Here is a 24,052-nt window from a genome sequence, read left to right as displayed (position 1 = left end):
TTGTCGATGTAGTGACCAGGCTTAATTGTATCTCCTTCTATACGAAGCCATATATCGTCTCAGACACCTCCTAGGCTTTCTGCTAATGTCCATAACATATCTGACTATTTTTTTTATAGATATTGAGTGGGTGTTGACATTTATTCAGTGCACTTTTGTTTTAGGTAGAATACTCCTGTTGGTTTCAATGAGGTTTGAAACGTTTCGTGAATGCAGAGACAGAATGTTACAAAGTTGTATGCATACTGTCTTGAATCTTAAGCAGTATAGCTTCTCCTTCAAAGTAAAAGTACCTGCACCAACTAAGAGTGCGTGCAATGTATTATTTCACGCACGCGGTTAGTGTAACTAAAAGACTTTTTTGTTCTATATTGTTAATAAATGGGTTTAATAAGAAATTTATATACCTAAAAATATTATTGCTTAATTTATTTACATGCTATATATTAGTCCCCGTTCTGATACGAGAATTCATGAAATATTGAAAACAAGAAAAGTACTCAACACGATTGGTTTGATGAGTGAAACTCCAACCTTAATTCTCATCCACATGTTTTTGCTGTGATTGCATTTAAGCGGTAGTCCAACCATTTGTATCAATTATTTCACGTCTCAGTTGTCTTGTGACGAAGTCAGTTTTTCATTTTTATGGCTTCTAATAAAGGCATGATACAGATTTTATTGTTGTCCGTGTCCCTGTATACTTCCAATTTGATATTGTAATGGTATTTTGCTTATAACTGATCATCAAAATGCTTTTTGGCATGAACTTCCTATCTGAGGAATATTATAACAATCACATGTATTTTAACTATTGTTCTCTTGTGGCCAGCAATTTCTTGGATTTGTTCCTAAAATAAGCGTAACGTTTTATTACAAATACAAACTTCATAAATAAAACAATAAAAGGGCCATCTTTTCATTTTGCTGATTTTCCCACGTGTTTAGCCTGTGTGAACAGTACGATCATATGTGTCTCTAGCATTTATTAATACACCCTCATACTTGTGAACACATATAGCTTTTCCGTATCTGTGTACTATTTGCCGTTATTTATGCTTTTTACGCACTTTATCAAATGGCATCTGTGTATTTGTTTCATGACGTAAACGTCTTGACACGCAATAAGTCCATGTCAAATTGTTTTCGATAAGGGTCGCCGTTTCCAAGATTCTACATTAATTTTGATATTGATTCATTTCATAAATATATCGTATTCTACCACTACCCTTCGAAAATTCCCACTTTCATTTCACAAAAGGACGTGTTATTGTAACATTTTAATTGGAGTCGCTGTCGCAGAAGTGCAAATTATTTAGCCAAAAACCTTTAAAATTGTTCAATTAATACCTAGTTGCTGAGGCATGCGAATGGCTTGGTCTGTTTCTGAAAACTACGATTTTGTCTGATGGGTTTCAAAATAACAAAAATGAAAGAAAAGAAAAACCCATACATGTTTAACGAACAAATATTTGGTCTAAATCATTGAGTCATTACACAACAGGAAAACGTTTTTATTGCCTTTTATCTGTTAAAGGAAGTGATTTATTCATGTTACACGTCTGAAAACATTTTAATAATGCATAACAGATCCGATAGGAACAATCGCATTCCACGAATCTTCAATTGGATCCTGACGTTTATATTGGCTTCAAACTGTTTATTATGGTGAATTATTCATGTTAACAGGCATCAAATTGTTATTTATAATTCAATGAAAAAATAGAGGCAATCCCATGACCACACTAACGCATGTGATTCTACCTAACTGCACACGAATGCAAGGCCTAACTAAAGGCAAACACGTGAAATCGAAGTAAGATACAGCCCATAGCAACAAAAAATAAATACTACAAGTATAAACAATCGTGTTATTGTTAACATTAGTTTTGAATTAAACAAACAATGCTTCAACTCCTTGATGACGTTATAAGGCTAAAAAGATAAAGCATTGTTTTCAGTGTGTGATGATAATAATATTGTATATTAATTTTTTTTCACATCAAATAGCCTTTTGTGAAATAAAGTCGATCACTCGAAAAATGTTGTCTTCTAAATACTTATCAATTACATAAGTGCAACATAAGGAATGTCCTTAAAAAGTATCGATGTTATCCTCATGAATACAACCATTTCATCAATTTGGAAACAATATTCCTTTAAATGTATGTTTTCAACTAAAAATAGGCAAATAGAAATGCTAAATGCTCTTAAATTAGGTAAAACGGCAAAAGAGTTGTATTCCCAACCTATGAATATTTTAAATAAAAGGTTACGGACACTGATAATGTTGTTGATATAAAAGCAAAGACCACAAAAATTACCATTTGTACAAATGCCGTTTTGAATGAGTGATTGCCTATCATGATTAAATCCTAAATGGTATTTAGGTCTGTTTTATTTAAGTTTAAACAAGATTTGTTTAATATTCCATTTTTCAAAATATATTTTAATTATAAACCAATAATGAACTGTGAAAAGAATACATGACAATAAGACAAAGACAAAATTGGGGAGGAATATTTGAAGCTTATTACACGCTTTAATTTTTACTTGCAAGTTACTGTAAAGTTGCCGTAATATAGTAACATATAATGCTCTTTAGTTCTTAACATATAATATTAAAGGAAGAACGCCTGGTGCGAGTAAACACAATACTTATTTCATTAAAAATGACATTTTGTATTACATCAGGATAATGGTTTTGAAAGAAAGTCAATACTACAGGAACAGCTCCTACTGTTTCCAAATACCAAAACACAAACATGTTCCAAATGCCAAATAATGTGTTCCAACTCACTGCATACCCTTAACCATGTAATACAAACATTTAAACACTTTTGTTTTTCCTTACTTCTGGTTAAGAAGTCTTCATAGAATGTGCTTGTTACAAGACAGTGAAATACATTGAAAATGATTTATTGTCTTGTGGAAGTGTCATTGTATTGACCTTGGTAAGATTGTTATTCACTGATATGACTGATATCAATAGATCTGTGGTAAAAAAGATGTAGTTAACACAGACGTTTCTCATTTAATACGTTTCCTTGTTACGTGGCTATCAATATGAATGTCTGCTAAAAATTTCCCGACATTACTTAACATTATTCAGTAAATCTATATAACGTCGGGAATAATTGTATATGGCGAAGATAAGTATCAGCTGTTTCAATAAACAACATAAAGGTCAGACATGGTTCTTGTTGGAGATAGCCTGCGCCTCACTTGCGTGTCTATTGTACATGGTTGTATTAGTTAATGTTTAGACGGTAGACCCGGTACGTTTTTTGCGGGTACAATTGTAGTACCCTGTACTCGACGTATACATTAATGATTTGTACATATGACTTTATGAGTTGAACGACCGAGATGTTTCCTTTCAATGTGCTCTTCCTTGCAAGACGTTACCCAAACGTTTGACTGTACGCACATGAACAGATACGGTATTTTTTCTTTTCAATTCACAAATGTCAAAAATACTTGTTTAAAAGTATACTAATTTTAGTTTCAGACATGCTTGACATGGTTTAGTCGTGTTACGTTACTTTGCCCACACGTCTTAACACACATACCGATACGTTCAAAGTTTTACCTAATGTGTATTATTACTTAGTATCGTGTTTTTAAATCGGAAAGCAAATACGCGTGTATAAAGCAAATATGTCATCATTTGTTTTCAGTCTCTCTCTCAAACTGGATTGTACGAGGGGAATGACCAGACAAACCCAGCATAAAGGATATCGAAATGGGTATGACGCTTAAGTCCATTCTTCAACTAATCCGTGCTTGTGCATACCTCTTTGTTAAGGTATTGTGACTATATTTGCTTTCTTAAATTTGGTCTGGAGCAGCGAGCGTCCTTCAGGTACAGTCATATGCTTACCATCCAGAGTACTTGGCAAGTATGCACTATTTTCTCTGAGCATTCTTTAGAGAATGATTAACGTTACTGATTACAGCGTACGTAATATTCTCCTCAATTTTGTTGACAACAAGTGTCTCTAGCTATGCTACCTCGCGTGTAACAGACGCCGCACGGTTACTATGATCCACATTGAGTCAATTGCTAAATTAAGATGATATTTCGCTGCGATTCCTTGATTTGTAGATCTACAACTAAACCTTTATCTATAGAACGAATCGGATTGGTTCGGAAAAAACGAATTTCTGCCGTGTAGGTTCGAATCACATTTTCCCTTTTGTTTTATCGCGTATACTGTTTTAAAATTAAAGTATTTTAACGACACATTTGCCAGTCAATATTTCATCGGTATAGTAATTCGATCAGTAATTACAGAAGTCATGTATGTTATAAAAAAACAGTATTAATTATCTAAAATTAGTTTTGCATTTCAACTTAAAGAAGGATCATTGCACATTCTATATAAACCTAAATCTGAAATTATTTTCTTCAAACTTGATGTTAACGTACCAACCATGGTATTTGCCGTTTCTAGGCTTACCGTCTAATAAAAAATCTTAATATTGAAATTTCCCACTGAATCTAAATAAAAAAAACTCGTTTGGCCACATAGCCTATTTGCTAGGGAAGTATGGGCGTAGTTGTACAGCTCCAGAGCGTTTTTATTTGATCAAATGAAAACACACAAGGATATCGTCTACTTGATTTTAGATTAGTCCCAGATGTGTTAATATACATCTGTCAGACAATTCATGTTTTCTGAAAAACACAAGTCTTTAATATATTACTTTAAATTTTCCGTAATGAAAACAGTATAAACTAAGGAACCTTTTTGATAAATTTTGAATAAAACACTCAGTTATTAAATCCCAATCTGTGTTAATTGTCTAATGTTGCAAGTTCACAACAGCAGCGGGTGTTTCTCTTATTCTCTCTCCCCGGCTTTTGAAAATAACGACCATATATCGCCGTATGATATTGGTGCACCGTTATGTCATTTATGTGTACTTTTACTGCCCGAATTTTAATACAAAATAAGAAACAATATCTATATAAAGAAGTGTCTACCAGACACAGTGTTTTCCAAGTCTCCATTAGTAAATGTCCGTGAAAGGTCAATAAATGACAGCCGTAAACAAGGCTATCCCAATTCATTCGCAGTTTCACTTAATGATTTCTGCACGGTCTATTATATAGGGTTTCCTTTAGTACATTCATAATGTGTTCACGATAATGCCTTTTATCTCGTATTGCAAACGAACATAGAAACCAATGAGGAAGCCGACACTAAATCAAAGGGACAGACTGATAAATATATGTATTTCTTCTTAAAGAAAGATCATTATTGGTAGCAACTGTACAGACACTAAATTTGTTGGGATAAGACTGAGGATGTGCACGCAAACTGGTTTAATTCCCCAGTAATCTTCCATTGTATTGACCGTTTAAAAGCGGTAACTAACAATCCCTGATACACACACCTAGTTTTATATATTATAAATGCTCTGTGTTGTTTGTGGAGTTTTGTGCTGTTGGTCCATGTTTCTTGATGTGATCTTTTGTCTTTGTGTTATATGTCTATGGCCTTTACCCTGTGCCATTTAACGGGGTTTATATTTAAACTGTTGTCTACTGAGCTTGTTTCTGTAGTGTTGCATATAAATATTGAGACTAAATATCAGAACCGAATTGGTGGACACTTATTCGAACTTTTTGTTGTCAATTAATTGCGCACTATAAAGGTTGATGCAAACTATTCATTGAAATTGAATCCATTATCGTGTTAACTCATTGACCATTAATGATCAATAACAAAGGCATATGATTAAGCTGCAGATAAAAAACTGTTATTATCCAAAATGTACGATATTTTGGCGCTTTTTAACTTGAACCATTGTGGCTACTTAAGTAGTAATATAACTAAGCCATTTATAAAGGTTAATATTTGTAAACCTATACCTAAATCACATGTTTTGGGGGATTTTAACATTTAAGTCATATAAGTAAACCATGATAATCTTGTTTATCAGTAAAACGGCAAATGTAATAAATAGTTTGCGATTTGAATCTGTGTCAAAATAGAACCTTATTTGAGTTTTATAAAGTGTGTCATATTTTTTATAAAGATAACTGTTTTGAAAAGGATGGAAACCCAATCTCTTTAATATTAACACATATACAATTATTTAAAACATTTGATGATGCATTTTTGTGTTGGAATAAGGCACTAGTTGTACGTCTGAATATTTGTCAGGATGCTATTAAATATCTATTAGTAACAAAATATACCAATAAGCCTCACAACATCAATATTTGATCAAACCAGTGCACAAAGGATGTACGTTTTGCACTAATATAAATATTTTACGCCCAAACTTAAAGATTCACTCTTACTCCACAATAAGATTTACCACAATTAATACAATTAGTAATATACCAAGAAGAATGAATAATTGTTTAAAACAATTGTTCTTATGAAAGATACCGGGTTTAATTTTAAAAAAGGGGCAGAAAACACGGTATTTCTACCTTATGAGACGAGATGACAGTAAATATTTTACCACTCGCCAATCATTTAATATTTTTGCGTTTTCAGCTTTTAAATACACAGTTACAATCTTGTTATCAGAAATTTCTATTTTTCATAAGAGCATTATTTAGTAAGTTAATTAAGGATTATCAATTAAAATCTAATTTTGTTATACATGTGTATGTAATAATTTGAATAAGAGTGCCACTTTAAATATAAAATAAGTTTTGAAACATTTGTATTATTTTGCCTTTTGAGCCACATTTTAATTTCGAACACCCTGAAATAAAATAACAGTTTGTTTTAAACACTATTCATTTAGATACAACTGTTTTAAATGTAAGCTATTTAAGCATAAACACGGGTAAAATGACATGAAAAATAAGTTATATGTGCACAGAACAATACTTAGACAGAGTGGAAAAGAAAGCTTAGAAACGTAAAACTGTATCTTGCTTCGGTCAAACTGTCAATTCCAGACAGATAATCTAACAAAGATCTAATGATTGATGTATAAAGCACTTTAAGAGATTTGCGATCCAGAACGTATTTAAATGATCGCATGTAATGGATACAATGTCAGGCCTTGTGTTCGACTGACTGGATATGTTTTTGCAATGCTAGACATTTTGATGCCCACCTGTTTGTCAGTTGTAACTTCTGTTATTTGAACCTTAATCATTTAAACAGGTGGATACACAGGTTTATTAGATTTACACTAGAAAAACACTGGGTTTGTTGCTGGAAAACACAGTTTTAAGTCAAATTCTTTGAGCAATGGATTTGATAGTAAAGATCGTGTAGGTCAAAGTAGACGTTTTCGTATAATACGATTTTGTTTGGAGGTAATCTTCTGCAGGACATACCTCCATTCAAGTTTGACATAGTTTTAATGTTATCTTAGACTTATTCGTAGTATCATATAAGCGTTAGTTATGCGTTGTAATTATATACAGTCACAGAGCCATTGAACGATTGAATTAACTTCAAACAACTTTATTTAAAAAAAAGGAAATATATGAGGAACGAAAAATATAAAAATTAAACTCAGAAATAGGGGATTTCAATTTCTTTCAAAATGAGTGTTATTTGTACGGATTTATTTTATAATTTTCTTTCAATTTTAGCTATTTCACCAGTTTGTTTTTATAAGGTTTAAGGACGCATGTTTTCGGTTGGCTGCCTTTATATGATTACTGACTAACTATTTGTCAAATATTTTTACTTCTCGACTCCACAATAATATTTTAAGAAATATTTTCGAGATGAAAGAGAAAATATTTTCCCGCGTTTAATTGTATAACGGAATAGAGGGTAAAAGTAGTACTCTAATCAACCCTCGTTCTAGTACAAGTTAAACTATTTCTAAGTGATGCTTTTTATGTTATTCGGATCAGATGGGATGTTTTTTTTATTATTCTAAATATGTATTAATATTCTTCTTACCACATGAGGTACATTCATCAAACCATGAGCAGCCCATAAGCTGCTTACTTAAGCATAATATCAGTTATGTAAGCCTCTCACCTCGCAGAGTTGAGAAAAAACACATACTTTAAGGTCAATGCTTCAGGAATACCTTAGTATACACTTCTATTCAGTTAAGTTAAAGGGACATGTTCACTGGTTGGATTAAAAATGTGACAGAAGAAGTTAATATTAATTATTATTATAGTATTTATTTTATTATTATTTAGATAAAAAACATCATAAAGAGTTCAAATAAGATCTTTATTGCTACTATAAAGATGTGACATTTAATGCTCTATGATTTCTGGCTTGGATTCACAAAGGTAGGTGTGGCTGAGTATATTCCAGTTAGTGTTTGGTGTGTTTCATAAAGTGAGTAAAATTGTTAAATTCAACAAAGTATAACAATAAATGTTGCTGACATAAAACCGGTCTACTAGTACCTCTTACAGGCAAACCTGGTCAACAAACTATAATGTCCAGTGAGAAGGCAGGACTCTTCAAATTTGCCAAGACATTTATTTCTGTAAATCAGCAGTTAGCCGTTATTGAGTTTAATCAGTTGAAGCGGTAGATATAACCAATGTATGTGGGTTGTTTACACATAAGTATGTAGACCACTAAATAAAATATTGTAAGTAAGAACTTACACCAAATAAATGGTTATGCGACTGTGTGTAAATTGATACTAACCACCTTAAACCACTACATCGGTTTCATATGTATGTATATAAAAGTACATTCTAACATCACGTATCCATTACAAGGGTTTTCTAGTGTGTAACAGTTATTTGATATCAATTTCAAAATCTTTATTTTGCGAAAACAGCATGTCACAGTTTATTATTGTTATTTAATACCTTATCTATAATTTTTCTTAAGTGATGCGTTCGATATACGAAAAGCACCTATAATTCGAGTGCTTTTCTCAAGACTAAGACATTAAGAAATACGTCACTAGAGATATTTTGGACAAAACGAAAGATTACAGTATATATTTTCTTGTTTCATAATAGCTACTTTTTAAGCCGATAAACAAACTAAAGAAGAACGCTCTTTATGAGTCTGACATTTCAATTCTTGTGCCGTTCCATGATACAGACATTTTCTTATTAATGGTGACATTCAATATAATTATCATATAAGTATTATTCGAGTGTATCGTGACTATTATCGCATCTTCATATGCTGAATAGTCGCAATTCATAGGCATGACCTTACATATTTATCCTTTTATTGAAGATAGCTTTCATGTAGTAAGTGTTCTGCGTTTTCCATCAAGACAGAGATTTGGTCTGGAATGTGTTAGGTCTCAAAATACATCAGCATCAGATTCGATTGGAAGCTTGTAATCGATTTAATGTCATAACTGTTCGATGGAACGTCTTAGGACCACTAGACTCATATTGTTGTGATGCTTTCGTTGTTTAAAGTGAGTGGCGTTTTAATTTCATGGTGTGTCAATTTGATAGAAAGGTCTTTTGGGACATATTTGAAGTGTATAAGGCATAGAAATGAAAAAACTGTCAATGTATCCGGATGTCATAACAAATTTACAACAATCAGTCTGTCCAACAAGTCAATGAAGAAAATTGCGGTCTCAACCAATATGTCAGATTTCTTTTATTTTCTGCAAAATGTAATCTTAATTTGAAGATTAACGGTAATTTGTGAAAATAGTATGATCTAGACATACTATTAAAATCATATTTATGCATGTGACAAGTTTAGATATTAAAGACACTTACATACTCACTTAATGACTTATTGTACTGTGGTGTCTTGTTCCGCCATTTCGTTATTGTTTGATTTAAATTGTGTGCCTACCAACGGGATATTGTTTAAAGGTCTTGTTGTTGCAGCTCATAAAGGTGTTTTATAAACGGCAACAAGATGTCTCCGATGAAATATGAAGTATACTCTCTCTCCTCATTCTACACAACAAACCCACATTATATCTGAAAACTACCTTATGTTTGATGATTATCAATGAAAGGCAAGACAGTTGGATACTATTAAATGCCATTTCAAAGCTTATAAAACAATAACACGTGACGTGATTGATGTTATTCCGATTCCTATGTATATGTTACGTAAAATAGTTTGATTTTTAATAATTGCTTATAAACAGTTGGTCAATATTTCGTTAATAATTTCATTCGTTCACAACAATATCAGCCATAAATTATTATAATTATGGCGTAACGATGTATCAATGTAATCAAATAAAGTTCAAACAATAGTATAAATAGACACATCTGTTGTACTGTTATGAAATATTCGAAATAAGCTCTCTTAGGCTCAAGTATTTTATATCCCTGAAATAATTCCCCGACATGGATGATGGATTGTTAATATTCGTTTTCAGAAATACGTGGGTTTTCAGACATATCTGTCATATACATCATGATCTGTAAATAGAGAAGCACTTTGTAAATGCACAATACCAAGAATTGTCTCGTGATATTTTCAATATATAACAAAGAAAGGACACCGTCCTTTTACTCCTATGCGTGGGTCAATTGCACTCATATCTTATACGAACACATTTTCGCTAGACAGAAAATACCCTGGAATTTTGATCATTTATCGAACATGGTAATAGCACCACCATTTTCATCGGCGTTATATGTTCTCGGCGAAAGTTGTAACATATATATGGTAATATTTTTATAGGTCAAAGCTTATGAGAATTGATTTTTTCAATAATAGTATGATGTTATGTATTATTATAGTTATAGACGATATACAATGGAAATACTTTAAATGTGATCCATTTATAACCTGCTACTCAACATGCTGATTTAAAACAGTGGTTTTGTTTCTGTAAAATAATGCAAACGCGTTTGTTCTCTCTAATTTTGTATGATGAATAATGAAGAGTGACACATATAGGATAATAAATAGTTCGTTATAGATATTTAATGGCAACCAGGGCCAGAGTCATCGGTATTATGTTCGGTATTTAAAAATGTTGCCATATACGTTATATCAAGCTATATATCAAGAAGCTGATTTTCAGTGACAGTGCTTTATACCTAGGATTTGAATTGTGCATGTCTTTGTGTGTTTAACAGGATTTACTTTATGTTTCCTAATTGCAAAACTATGAAGTCAAGATTGACATATTAACAAGTATCATGTGTGTTTAATTGTTTTGGTCTAAGAAAAAAGCTTTTAGAGTCTGTCTGAACAGGAAATTCATCATATCTGAAACAAAACCATTGCCTAGAGTCACGACATCATTATTGATGCAATTAATGGTTTGGTTCAACGAAATGTAGGATTAATATGTGACATCGAATCGTGCACTAAGGTTACGGGAAAAGAAAAGGAAAACAAATAACGTATTAAGGAAACATCAAGCTTGTCCTAGAGGATAACTAGAAGCGCCGCAATGCGACGAGACGAAGTTTTTGTTATGGGCAATCAGAAATTAAAGCCAATTAATTTGTTGTATGAGCACGTTCAATCTGCAGCTTTATATAAGCTATATTCACTCAAAGATTCATCACTATCCATCAATTCTAACTCAGTTGTTGGGCAGAAAAGCATTTTCTATTTTTAGGAACAGTGACCTTGACCCCATCCCCTCAAAAGAAATTCCCAGCTTGCTCTTCACATATGCTACTAGTACCTACACACAAAATTTCGTCAATATCTATCAATCTTAACTAAAGTTATTGGGCAGAAACCATTTTTATTTTTTTTGTAACAGTGACCTTGACCTTAGCCCCACCCCCTCAAAAGCAACCCCAAGCTAGCTCTTTACATAAGCAACCCACACACCAAGTTTAATCAATATCTATCAATGCTATCAAAAGTTATTTGCCAAAAAACTTTTTTCTATTTCAAGTAACAGTGACATTGACCGTAGCCCCTCCCAAGCTAGCTCTTTACAAGTTACCTACACACAAAGTTTCATGATACAGACATTTTTTATTAATGGTGACTTTCAATATTATTATCATATAAGTATCATTCGATTGTATCGTGACTACTCGTATTTTCGCATCTTCATACGCTGAATGGTCGCAATTCATAGTCATGACCATAAATATTTGTCCTTTTATTAAAGAAAGCTTTCATGTAGTAAGTGTGCTACTTTTTCCATCAAGACAAGGATTTGGTCTTGAATGTGTTAGGTCTTAAAATGCATCAGCCTTAGATTCGACTGGAAGCATGTAATATATTTAATGTCATAAGTGTTCAATGGACCGTCGTAGGACCAATAGCTTCATGTTGAAGTGATGCTTTCGTTGTTTAAAATGAATGGCGTTTTAACTTCATGGTGCGTCAATTTGATAGAAAGGTATTTGTAAGACTTTGGCATTTTTACATCGCATAAACATTAAAGCCAAAAATGAAATAGCTGTCAATGTGTCCGGATGTCAAACCTAATTTACATAATCAGTCTGTACAACCAGTCTATGAAAGAGGATTGTGGTCTTAACCAATATGTCAGATTTGTTTATTCTGTGCAAAATGTAATCTAAATTGTAAATGTAGTATGATCTAGACTTACTGTTAAAAATCACCTCAATAATGGCCTAACAGTTAACAGGGACGAAAAACACTGTGAACACATGACACTCTTCACTTTACAGTTAACAGGGACAAGCTAAGTAATGAAAACATGAAATGCTTTACCTCCATGTGCTGAAGTTAACTCACACAGGACTAATTATGAAATGATTTTCGTCTACTCAATCCATTGAAATACAAAGAGTACAACTAGAGTAAAGTTAATTCTTAAGTCCAAACCAGATCAGTATAAAACTGGAAAGACGAGACGCTTCACCTTATACTTGTCCTAACAGTTAGAAATAGAATTAAATATTGTAATGTACGAGCTGATGTCATCAGACACAAGGCTTATTATGAAATGATATTCGTCTACATAATCCACTGAACAACGAATACTTCACGTGGAGTCAGCATTTACAAAACAAATTTTATTTTAGGTCCTACGGTCTTCCATTTTCAGGGATCGATATGGTGTCAACATATGTTTGATATAGCGTAAATGACAACCACTGTCCTCTTGTCCTGTTACCCGGGGGCCCGGGTTGTTGTAACTAAATGACGATTCAACCCCACGAATCCTCATTCTGACAGAAATGTCTTTATAAGATCCATGCATTCTTAAATGTTGCAGAACTAGTCAAAAGTTGATTTAATTATTATGAATAAATTGTTTTAAGCTGGATTCCGACTCTGATCTCTTTGAAGCTGACTTAGAAATCGGACTAATAATCTAATAATATAGACTTGAATTGTATTTGTTTCGAAAACGAATGTGATACGATTTATATTTGCTGAAAGCTGCTTTTACAATCGGACTAAAGTATACTCAAAATGACATTTGCAAGAGGCTTTTCGTTAACGATATCAGCACAGCAGAAGTTGACACCAGACAAGTTAATTTGTTTCTGTCGTGTTAAGCCGTAATTAATGTAAACATATTGAGTATAGAAAGTAATGTAAGAACAAAACTCTGTTAAGAAAATGACACACTGTCGTTTGACCTTAATTTACGATATATAGAAAATGGGACACATAATGTTGAAATAAATAAACGATTACAGGAAAATGGCACAAATAATTTTGACCTTAATTTACGATATCTTTGACAAAGAAAGCCAATATATCTAGTTGGTGGGTTGTTTATTAACATGTTGCAAATTATGCTCTCAACATCCTATTTTGTGTCAGAAATGACGTCGCCATCCAAAAATAACGTCTTATATCATTTTGTTGTATCACTAGTGTTGAAACGTGGTATTAAATTAAATATCTTTGAAAATCTGTGAGCTATAAAGCATCGTTTAAGCAATTAACGCTTTAATGTATTAATCAGAATTTAAATCCATTATCGGTTACCTAAGACTTTAAAGAATCGTGGCACAACACACAGTAGTACAAGCAATTTTTAAAACTGCTTAGTACAAAGATAATAATTATGGTGAAATATAATGGATTGCATGTAATAACATTTTAATAAAAGTGCATACATGTGTTATATTGTCAACTAAAAGGAACATGAATTAAGCAAACACAACGATAATACTAACGTTATGTTCTTGATTTTTTTTTAATATACTTTCAAATCGCTTTCTTGGGTGTGCGCGTGTGTGCGTTCATGAGTGCGTTCTTGCTAGCGTGCGCGCGCGCATGCGTGCGTGTGTGTGTGTGCGTGTGTGTGTGTGTGCATATTTAATTTTTCATTACCTGCGTAATAAATAATGCAAACATACATAACAAAGAATTTATATCAATATGCTAAACACAGAGTCGACGCATGTAACCACAGAATCCTTCTTATAAGGTTCATTTAAGTAGTAAATAATTGTAGTAGTATGCGGAGGAGATTTGTCATGACAAACAATTTTTACAAAGGAGTGACCAGGCTTAACAGTATCTCCTTTTATACGAAGCCATATATCGTCCCAGATATAAGGCTTTCTTGTAATGTCTATCAATGTGTCTCGCTATTTTTTCCTAAGATATTGAGTGGGTGTTGACATATTTTCAGTGCATTTATCTTTTAGGTAGAATACTCCTTTTGGTTTCAATGAGGTTTGATACGTATCGCGAATGCCCACACAGAATGTTACATGTTACAGTTTTATGCATATTATCTTCAATCTTAAAGAGTATAAGAATGTACAAGAAAGCACAGACATACCACGTAGGAAACACCACAAAGATACAACATCTTGAACGAATTATATTCATTAGCAATTGTTTGGGTTACTGCCTTCGTTGCCCGTAACCTTATGTAAAAATCTCGTAAAAGTACTTAATGAGTCCAGAAAAAGTGGAACTTAAAGAGTATCTTAAATAAATATGAATATTTATATTTAGCTGGTCTGTTGTGTTAGTATGAGAGTCTAAGTGTAGTCGTTGTTGCAGTAGTACAAACCCATTTGCCAAACCTTCAAAAATATTCAAATTAAGTTTGTTTAATTCTTCAAGTATTTGATTACAGTTCAAAAATTAGACTCAAATTCATCCTTAATTTGACTTCCTAAAATCGTATAAAATGATAAATACAAACTAAATTACAGAGGCATTCGAGGCGCTTGGTCTCTGTTTGTAGCTACCATTTGTCTGATCGGTTTTAAAATATTAAAAAAAATGAAAGAAAACAACATTCTAATGTTTTACAAACAAATATTTGGCCTAAATCATTCAGTCATAACACAATATGGAAACGTTTTAATTGCCTTCTATCTGCTAATGGTTGTGCTTTATTCATGTTACACGTCTGATGATGTCATTAATAATGCATAATACCTCCGATAGGAATAATCCCATTCCACATCTTTACTGTGATTCTAACGTTTATATTAGTTTCAAACAGTTTATTATGGTGAATTATTCATGTTAACTGGCATTCGGTTATTTATAATTCAATATAAACAATAAAGGCACTCTATGACCAGAAGTACTCGTCAGATTCTACTTAACTACCCACGAATGAAAAAGCAGACACGTGAGATCGAAGTAAACACGACCCATATCAACACAAAATATCAATATTACCCTTATAAACAATCGGTTCATTGTAAACATCTGTTGTAATTTTAAACAAACAATGCTTCAACTCTTTAAAGGCGTTATTCGGCTAGAAAGATAAAGCCCTTTTTCCGAGAGTGATGTTAAAAATTCCATATATTCTGTTTTTCACGTCCATTCGCCCTTTTATATAAAGAAAATAATATATCGAACAAATTTGTCTTCTAAATACTTAAATAAGTGCAACATAAGGAGTGTCCTTGAAAAACAATTGGTGCTATTCTTATAGATAAATCCACTTCATCAATTTGGAAACAATATTCCTTTAAATGTATGTTATCAACTCAAAAAAGCAAATATAAATGCTAAATGTTCTTAAATAAGGTAGTATGACAAAAAAGAGATGTATTCCGAAAACGATGAATACATTTTAAGTAAAAGGGTCACGGACACTTATTATGTTGTTGATTTCGAAGAAAAAAACCTGAAAATTGCCATTTGTACAAATGTCATTTTAAATGAGTGATTGCCTTTCAAGATTAAATCCTTGATGACATTGAGGTCTGCTTGGGTTTAGTTTAAAAGACATTTATTTAACATAACATTTTCTGTTGTTTTGTTTTTAAATAAAATAAACAAATGACGTTGTGTGACCTTAATACATGTCAATAAATCAAGGACAATATTGGGAAGAAATATCTGAAGCTTATTCTATGTTTTGCGTACTCTTGCAAGTTGCCGAAATATAGTCATCGGTAATGTTTTTAAGTTCTCATTATATACTATTATAAAGGAGAACGATGGATTCGAGAACATAAAAAATATTCTATTACAATGACATTTTGTATTAAATCAGGAAAATGGTCTTGAATGAAAAGTCAAAACTGCAGGAACAGCTCATACTGCTTTCGAATAACATATGTTCCATATGCCAAATAATAACTCATTACATACCCTATATTTTATTTCACAAACATTAACGCACTTTTGCTTTTCCTTATTTCTGGTTAAGAAGTGTTTATATAATATGCTTGTTACTAAACACTGACATGCCTTGAAAAATGATTCATTATGTTGTTGAAGTGTCATTGTCTTGACCTTGGTAAGATTGTGTTTCACTGATATGACTGATATCAATAGATCTGTGGTAATAAGATGTAATTGACACAGACGTTTCTCAATAAATGCGTTTCCTTGTTAAGAGGCCATCAATATGAATGTCTGCTAAAATTTCCCGAGGAAAACATTATTCAGTAGATCTATTAGGTCGGGAATAGTTGTATATGGCGAGGATAAGTATCGGCTGTTTCATTAAACAAATTTAAAGTTCGTGTATGGAGATAGCAAGGGCCTCACATTTTTGTCCACTCTACACGACTGTACCAATGAATGCATGGACGGGAACCCCGGGACGTATTTGCGAGTACCCGGGTACAACGTAAGTACCTAGTACTTGACTTATAAATCAATGCAATGTATATAAGACTTGATCAGGTGAACGACCACATTTCCTTTCAATGTGTTTTTCCTTGCAAGACGTTACCAAACCGTTTGATTGAACGCACATAAAACGGTATGTTCTCTTTTCAATTCACAAATGCTAAAAATACTTCCAAACTGTACTTATTTCAGTCTCAGACTACATCTGAAACTCAAATAAGTACAGTTTGTCAGTATTTTTGACATTTGTGAATGTAGACAAAGTACAACGACTGAACAGTTCAGGAGTGGTTCTTTGTCTACACGTACATACACAAATACCGAAGCGTTGAAAGTTTTATAATATGTGTATTAATACTTATTATTGTGTTTTTAAATCGAAGAGCTAATACGCGTGTATAAAGCAAATATGTCTTCATTTGTTTTCTGCCCCTCTCTCAAGCTGAATTGTACGAGGGGAATTGTCAGACAAACATCAGTCAGCAAAAAGAATATCGAAATTATGTTGTCAACTGTTCTCTGCTACATATGTTGCCTGTTCCGTGTGTTGTCTGCTCCGTGTGTTTTCTACACGTAACGAATAATCTTAACCTTGGCTCCTGCACTAAAGACACCACGTCGTAAGTGTTATCAATTAGTAGTTTTGGCAATATTCTATCATATTTCATATTAATGGTATGTCAGGCAAGTTTATCGACAAGTTATATTCAAACGGTAAAGTTATGAAATCTTTCGTTCACATTTTAATCGTACCTCATATAGCCATTTGTATCTGATGTATTTGTACCTGATGTTACTATTTTGCGATATTTACATACATTATTTGTTATAGGGGTATGGGTGTAGTTGTACTGCTCCAGAGCGTTTTTATTTGATCAAATAAAAACACACAAGGATATCGCCTGCTTGATATTTGATTAGTCATAGTTGTGTCAATATACATATGTCAGACAATTCATGTTTTCTGACAAACACAAGTCTTTAATATGTTACTTTAAATTTTCCGTAATGAAAACAGTATATACTAAGGAACCTTTTTGATAAATTTTGAATAAAACTCTCAAATTCCCATCTGTGTTAATCGTCTAATGTTGCAAGTTCACAACAGCAGCGGGTGTTTCTCTTATTCTCTCTCCCCGGCTTTTGAAAATAACGACCATATGTTGCCATATGATATTGGTGCACCGTTATGTCATTTATGTGTACTTTTACTGCCCGATATTTAATACAAAATAAGAAACAATATCTATATAAAGGAAGTGTTTACCAGACACAGTGTTTTCCAAGTCTCCATTAGAAAATGTCCGTGAAAGTCTATTATATAGGGTTTCCTTTAGTACATTCATAATGTGTTCACGATAATGCCTTTTATCTCGTATTGCAAACGAACATAGAAACCAATGAGGAAGCCGACACTAAATCAAAGGGACAGACTGATAAATATATGTATTTCTTCTTAAAGAAGGATCATTATTAGTAGCAACAGTACAGACACTAAATTTGTTGGGATAAGACTGAGGATGTGCACGCAAACCTGTTTAATTCCCCAGTAATCTTACATGGTATTGACCGTTTAAACGCGGTAACTAACAATCCTTGATAAAAAACACCTGTTTTTTATATAATATATATCACTGTGTTGTTTGTGGAGTTTTGTGCTGTTGTTCCATGTTTCTTGGTGTGATATTTTGTCTTTGTGTTATATGTCTTTGGCCTTTACCTTGTGCCATTTAACAGGGTTTATATTTAAACTGTTGGCTACTGAGCTTGTTTTCTGTAGTGTTTCATATAAATATTGAAACTAAATAATAAATAAATATTACGGGTTAATTTCAATGCTATAAATCAAAATATAAAAAATTAACTCAGAAATAGGGGATTTCATTTTCTTTCAAAATGAGTGTTATTTGTACGGATTTATTTTATAATTTTCTTTCAATTTTAGCTATTTCACCAGTTTGTTTTTATAAGGTTAAAGGACGCATGTTTTCGGTTGACTGCCTTAATATGATTACTGACTAACTATTTGTCAAATAGTTTTACTTCTCGACTCCACACTAATATTTTAAGAAATATTTTCGAGATGAAAGAGAAAATATTTCCCCGCGTTTAATTGTATAACGGAATAGAGGGTAAAAGTAGTACTCTAATCAACCCTCGTTCTCGTACAACTTAGACTATTTCTAAGTGATGCTTTTGATGTTATTCGGATCAGATGGGATGTTTTTTTTATTATTCTAAATATGTATTAATATTCTTCTTACCACATGAGGTACATTCATAAAACCACGAGCAGCCCATAAGCTGCTTACTTCAGCATAATATCAGTTATGTAAGCCTCTCACCTCGCAGAGTTGAGAAAAAACACATACTTTAAGGTCAATGTTTCAGGAATACGTAAGTATACACTTCTATCCAGTTACGTTAAAGGGACTTGTTCACTGGTTGGATAAAAAAAAGTGACAGAAGAAGTTAATTTTAATTATTTTATAGTATTTTTTATATTAGTATTTAGATAAAAAAACAACATCATTACGCGTTCAAATATGACCTTTTTTGTTACTATAAAGATGCGACATTTAATGCTCTATGATTTCTGGCTTGGATTCACAAAGGTAGGTGTGGCTAAGTATATTCCAGTTAGTGTTTGGTGTGCTTCATAAAGTGAGTAAAATTGTTAAATTCAACAAAGTATAACAATAAATGTTGTTGACATAAAACCGGTCTACTAGTACCTTTTACAGGCAAACCTGGTCAACAACATATAATGTCCAGTGAGAAGGTAGGACTCTTCAATTTTGCCAAAATATTTATTTCTGTAAATAAGCAGTTAGCCGTTATTAAGTTTATTCAGTTGAAGCGGTAGATATAAACAATGTATGTGGGTTGTTTACACATAAGTATGTAGACCACTAAATTAAATATTGTAAGTAAGTACTTACACCAAATAAATGGTTATGCGACTGTGTGTAATTTCATACTAACAACCTTTAACCACTACATCGGTTTCAAATGTATGTATATAAAAGTACATTCTAACATCACGTATCCATTACAAGGGTTTTCTAGTGTGTAACAGTTATTTGATATCGAATTCAAAATCTTTATTTAGCGAAACGAAAACAGCATGTCACAGTGTATTATTGTTATTTAATACCTTATCTATAAATTTTCCGCAAGTCTTAAATAGTCTTAAGTGATGCGTTCGATATACGAAAAGCACCTATAATTCGAGTGCTTTTCTCAAGACTAAGACATTAAGAAATACGTCATTTGAGATATTTTGGACAAAACAAAAGATTACAGTATATATTTTCTTGTTTTATAATAGCTACTGTTTAAGCCGATAAACAAACAATTCATAGGCATGACCTTACATATTTATCCTTTTATTGAAGATAGCTTTCATGTAGTAAGTGTTCTGCGTTTTCCATCAAGACAGAGATTTGGTCTGGAATGTGTTAGGTCTCAAAATACATCAGCATAAGATTCGACTGGAAGCTTGTAATCGATTTAATGTCATAACTGTTCGATGGAACGTCTTAGGACCACTAGACTCATATTGTTGTGATGATTTCGTTGTTTAAAATGAGTGGCGTTTTAATTTCATGGTGTGTCAATTTGATAGAAAGGTCTTTTGGGACATATTTGAAGTGTATAAGGCATAGAAATGAAAAAACTGTCAATGTATCCGGATGTCATAACAAATTTACAACAATCAGTCTGTCCAACAAGTCAATGAAGAAAATTGCGGTCTCAACCAATATGTCAGATTTCTTTTATTTTCTGCAAAATGTAATCTTAATTTGAAGATTAACGGTAATTTGTGAATATAGTATGATCTAGACATACTATTAAAATCATATTTATGCATGTGACAAGTTTAGATATTAAAGACACTTACATACTCACTTAATGACTTATTGTACTGTGGTGTCTTGTTCCGCCATTTCGTTATTGTTTGATTTAAATTGTGTGCTTACAGACGGGATATTGTTTAAAGGTCTTGTTGTTGCAGCTCATAAAGGTGTTTTATAAACGGCAACAAGATGTCTCCGATGAAATATGAAGTATACTCTCTCTCCTCATTCTACCCAACAAACCCACATTATATCTGAAAACTACCTTATGTTTGATGATTATCAATGAAAGGCAAGACAGTTGGATACTATTAAATGACATTTCAAAGCTTATAAAACAATAACACGTGACGTGATTGATGTTATTCCGATTCCTATGTATATGTTACGTAAAATAGTTTGATTTTTAATACTTTATGCTTTTAAATATAAGACAGAGAATCTATATAATTAAATATGTCCTGAATGATTAAAGCATTTTTCGCTTAATGTATGTTGTACATATCATATGAAAGGTCATAGTTGAATATGGTCGGATCAATGTTTAACTCTTGCTTATAAACAGTTGGTCAATAGTTCGTTAATAATTTCATTCGTTCACAACAATATCAGCCATAAATTATTATAATTATGGCGTAACGATGTATCAATGTAATCAAATAAAGTTCAAACAATAGTATAAATAGACACATCTGTTGTACTGTTATGAAATATTCGAAATAAGCTCTCTTAGGCTCAAGTATTTTATATCCCTGAAATAATTCCCCGACATGGATGATGGATTGTTAATATTCGTTTTCAGAAATACGTGGGTTTTCAGACATATCTGTCATATACATCATGATCTGTAATTAGAGAAGCACTTTGTAAATGCACAATACCAAGAATTGTCTCGTGATATTTTTCAATATATAACAAAGAAAGGACACCGTCCTTTTACTCCTATGCGTGGGTCAATTGCACTCATATCTTATACGAACACATTTTCGCTAGACAGAAAATACCCTGGAATTTTGATCATTTATCGAACATGGTAATAGCACCACCATTTTCATCGGCGTTATATGTTCTCGGTGAAAGTTGTAACATATATATGGTAATATTTTTATAGGTCAAAGCTTATGAGAATTGATTTTTTCAATAATAGTATGATGTTATGTATTATTATAGTTATAGACGATATACAATGGAAATACTTTAAACGTGATCCATTTATAACCTGCTACTCAACATGCTGATTTAAAACAGTGGTTTTGTATCTGTAAAATAATGCAAACGCGTTTGTTCTCTCTAATTTTGTATGATGAATAATGAAGAGTGACACATAAAGAGTAATAAATAGTTCGTTATAGATATTTAATGGCAACCAGGGCCAGAGTCATCGGTATTATGTTCGGTATTTAAAAATGTTGCCATTTACGTTATATCAAGCTATATATCAAGAAGCTGGTTTTCAGTGACAGTGCTTTATACCTAGGATTTGAATTGTGCATGTCTTTGTGTGTTTAACAGGATTTACTTTATGTTTCCTAATTGCAAAACTATGAAGTCAAGATTGACATATTACCAAGTATCATGTGTGTTTAATTGTTTTGGTCTAAGAAAAAAGCTTTTAGAGTCTGTCTGAACAGGAAATTCATCATATCTGAAACAAAACCATTGCCTAGAGTCACGACATCATTCTTGATGAAATTAATGGTTTGGTTCAACGAAATGTAGGATTAATATGTGACATCGAATCGTGCACTAAGGTTACGGGAAAAGAAAAGGAAAACAAATAACGTATTAAGGAAACATCAAGCTTGTCCTAGAGGATATCTAGAAGCGCCGCAATGCGACGAAACCAGGTTTTTGTTATTGGCAATCAGAAATTAAAGCCAATTAATTTGTTGTATGAGCACGTTCAATCTGCAGCTTTATATAAGCTTTATTCACACTAAGATTCATCACTATCCATCAATTCTAACTAAGTTGTTTGACAGAAAAACATTTTTCTATTTTTAGGAACAGTGACCTTGACCCCACCTCCCAAGCTAGCTCTTTACATAAGCTACCTTCGCTCTAAGTTTTATCAATATCTATCAATGCTAACTAAAGTTATTGGGCAGAAACCATTTTTCTATTTTTAGTAACAGTGACCTTGACCCCACCCCCCTCAAAAGAAATTCCCAGCTTGCTCTTCACATAAGCTACTAGTACCTACACCCAAAATTTCGTCAATATCTATCAATCCTAACTTAAGTTATTGGGCAGAAACCATTTTTATTTTTTTAGTAACAGTGACCGTGACCTTGGCCCCACACCCCTCAAAAGCAATCCCAAGCTAGCTCTTTACATAAGCTACCCACACACCAAGTTTAATCAATATCTATCAATGCTATCAAAAGTTGGCATTTTTTTTCTATTTCAAGTAACAGTGACATTGACCGTAGTCCCTCCCCACTCAAAAGCAATCCCAAGCTAGCTCTTTACATGTTACCTACACATCAAATTTCATCAATATCTGTCAATCTTAACTTAAGTTAATGGCCGGAAATTTTCTATTTTTTTAGTAATAATGACCTTGACCTTAGTCCCTTCCCACTCAAAAGCAATCCCAAGCTAGCTCTTTACATAAGCAACTTACACACCAAGATTTAATCAATATCGGTCTATGCTAACTAAAGTCATTGGGCAGAAACCATTTTAATATTTTAAGTAACAGTGACCTTGACCTTAGTCCCTCCCCACTCAATAGCAATCCCAAGCTAGCACTTCCCATAAGCTACCTACACACCAAGTTTCATCAATATCTATCTATGCAAATTAAAGTTATTGAACAGAAACCAATGTTTGTCGTCCACCCGCCCGTCCGAACGAAGGACAAGGTTTTTGTTGAAAACCGGGTTAAAAATAAGAGTTACCTAATGTAGCAATACATTGTAAAACCCGTTAGTATTAAATATTTGATTATCCTATGTTGAGGCATACGGCTAAACCCCAGCGTCTAACACTGTCCTCACATGATACCTATAGATTGCAGGCTGTTTTTCCATGTACAGACGGACCGCAGGACGGACGGACCGACAACACACACCGCCATAAAACTATCCTCATCCAGACGCCGTTGTTACAATATGTGGTTGCATAGATATGCGTTAGGTTAAGTTTAAACTTTATATTTTTTTTTGATAATAATTGAGGGGGAATACTATATTGACTAATAATAACTATCTTTCGTTGGCACGATGTTGTGCGAGATTATGTTTTTTTTTGTCTTGGTGGGAACCGGAGTAGCCGGAGAAAAACCACTTGACCGGTTTGGTGACC

General features: G+C 32.8%; 1 long non-coding RNA gene across 2 annotated transcripts in view; it reads left to right on the top strand.

The window, feature by feature from the left end:
- The window catches only part of LOC128222281 (uncharacterized), a 55,582-nt gene that overhangs the window by 18,505 nt on the left and 13,025 nt on the right, over positions 1–24,052 (top strand). For both annotated transcript variants that reach the window (XR_008259119.1, XR_008259118.1), the window contains exon 2: positions 3,681–3,749. This is a non-coding gene — a long non-coding RNA (uncharacterized LOC128222281). The remainder of the gene's footprint in view (positions 1–3,680; positions 3,750–24,052) is intronic.

Source organism: Mya arenaria, chromosome 16 (assembly GCF_026914265.1).
Source record: "Mya arenaria isolate MELC-2E11 chromosome 16, ASM2691426v1".
NCBI lineage: Eukaryota > Metazoa > Mollusca > Bivalvia > Myida > Myidae > Mya > Mya arenaria.
The sequence above is the reverse complement of the archived record's forward strand: the minus strand, read 5'-3'. Positions and strand labels throughout refer to the sequence as shown.